Source organism: Rhipicephalus microplus, unplaced genomic scaffold (assembly GCF_043290135.1).
Source record: "Rhipicephalus microplus isolate Deutch F79 unplaced genomic scaffold, USDA_Rmic scaffold_211, whole genome shotgun sequence".
In the NCBI taxonomy this organism is placed as follows: Eukaryota; Metazoa; Arthropoda; class Arachnida; order Ixodida; family Ixodidae; genus Rhipicephalus; species Rhipicephalus microplus.
The window spans coordinates 40137-42500 of NW_027464782.1; the positions used below are offsets into that span (position 1 = coordinate 40137).

The 2364-nt window shown below is 62.9% G+C and overlaps 1 non-coding gene across 1 annotated transcript; it reads left to right on the forward strand.

The window, feature by feature from the left end:
- Positions 1-1719: 1719 nt before the first annotated feature.
- On the forward strand, positions 1720-1872 carry LOC142792294 (5.8S ribosomal RNA). The gene has a single exon (XR_012890814.1). It is a non-coding gene; the product is annotated as a 5.8S ribosomal RNA (ribosomal RNA).
- Positions 1873-2364: the final 492 nt, after the last annotated feature.

A 2364-nucleotide genomic window follows, 5' to 3' on the forward strand; every position in this document is an offset into this window, starting at 1 on the left:
ACGGATTGTGAAGGGTGAGCGCCTCAGCTGCGTCTGCGCCCGACACTTTCTGCCGCTGACCCCGTTTGGACGCGGGGTCGGCTTTTCCCCACGGGGCTGCCTGAATGTGGAGCGGCACCCCGTGACAAATTGTTGCGCCCAGCGGACGCCAACACCGCGACCTTGGACGGTCGGCCAGGTGGCGGACGCGGGTACAAACGGCGCAACGCACTCATAGGTCGGCTTTCGACCCGCCACTGCACCGTGGCTCGAAGCGCTCGAAATGCGCGACCCGACCGCTGCGGGACCGCCTAGTACTGTAAACAGGAGCGGCGGAGCGCGAACGGCGAGTCGTGGTTACGTCGGTAGAAGGCGAGGCTGCGCGTTCCCGAAACGCCAGCCGAGTGCCCTCCCGACCGTTCGAGCGTGCAAGAACGAGACCCGACAATCGCGCGGCGACTGCCAAGTACGAGAGGAACGGCACAAGCGTCGGCGGTCGGTCAAGGAACTGGCAATGTGACGGGTCCGCTGTGCACCAGTGCATACCGTCCCGCCGTCCGCGGCAAGCGCCTCCGCGTCCTCGGGTGACGGAGGCTGCCGGTCGGTTCTTGCAGGCGAGGGATCTCGCTGGCACCGGTTCGCGTTGACGCGCGGCCGGTCATGGCACGGCGATGCGACGGCCGAGGTGCGCAGTACTCGATGGAGGAACCGCACGCTCCGATGACCGTCCCGCCCTCCGCGGCGTATGCGTACCGACCGTAATGGTTGCAGCAGCGCCGGCCGGCTTTTGAATTCGCCACACGAAACACGGTGCGAGATCGCGGTTAGGGGAGCGTCGACGTTGCCAGGCGTTTTGCTTGCTGCCGAGGGAAAGGCGGCACGGCCACGTCGCGCTCGTCGCGATTAGCGGGTCTGCGCGCTTTGGGAAGGTGCCGCAACGACTTGCCGAAAGAGGAAGCACGGAAGAACGAGGGACTTGGACGTCCCGACAATTGAACGCACTTGCGGCCAGGCCCTTGCTGGCTTCGTTCTTCTGCCTCGAGTAGGCTCGTACGCGGCTCCGGCGCCGAAAGTGGTCCTTGGCACCGACTTCGGTGGACGTGGGAAGTGCCGCGCAAGTACGGCGCGCCTGGCTCCACCTGTTGGCTAAAGTAGGCAGCCGGATCGGCATTTTGGTGTGCGGTGGCAAACCGTGGATGCGAAAAAAGCTTGTGCGATTTCGTGGAACAAAAAGCGGGGGTCCCCCTTTTTATGCGGAGGAGACCGACCCGCCCGCCGTGGTGAACCGCGACGCCACGGTAAAAACGGGAGAGGCTTGTCGATGGGACCGTGGATCCCGCGCTCCACGGAGGCCGGGAGGCGGCCGCCCGAGGAAATGTGTAGCCGTCGAGGCCCGCATCTGCGTGCACTCTTATCCAAATGGGTGTACCGCAGGCATTTTCTGGTTAGGCGGGCCAATGAGAGCGAGCACACAACGATACCTACGGGTCCGGCTTGGAGAACCGGCTTCGACGCCTCCCGAGTATTTATAGAGGGGTGGACCACGAAAGCACTCGCAAGTAGCGGAAGCGAAACGCCGTCCGAAACACACCGTTTGCTCGATTTGCGGCAGCCGAAAAAGGCGCGGCAGAGTTTTGGAGTCCAAGCGTGCGCTGAAAAGCGCCCTTCTTGGCCACTGTTTGGCCGAGTGCCAGAAACGTTTGGTTTTGACTGTACGGAATTGAACAAACACTTTTTCACGACTCTAAGCGGTGGATCACTCGGTTCTCGGGTCGATGAAGAACGCAGCCAGCTGCGAGACTTGGTGTGAATTGCAGGACACACTGAGCACTGATTCTTTGAACGCACATTGCGGCCTTGGGTCTTCCCTTGGCTTCGTCTGTCTGAGGGTCGGATCACATATCAAGAGAGCCTTCGGCGCACAAGGGAACGTGAGCCGTCGACTCGTTTTGACCGCGTCGGCAACACGGACAGCACGCTGAACACCTCACAGCGAGCGCCAACAGCGGCCACTCAAGGGCGAGACGGTGGCGACCGTCGTGCCAGAGCCCAACCGAAACGGGGGCGACCGACTGCATTGAGGATGTGGCACCTCGTTGAGACCGCCGCAGGACTTCGAGTCGGAAGGAAGCCTGCAGGGAAAGTGCGGTCGAGGTTGCGTACTCCTCTCTGCGACCGGGCGCGCAAGAGCTGCGAGAGCCACGGACGCGCAACTTTAACGCACGGTAAACACGAGGAGCGAAAGCCGGCCAGCAAAGCTTCTCCAGCCGTGCGCAAAGTGCGCGAGATCGCAGCCTTGCGTTGCGCTTGTTGCCCTCGAAGTAAGCAGGGTGTCCCGTAGACCGGGCGCTCGAACACGCTGCGGGGCCGTGCCTCCTCCAGGCT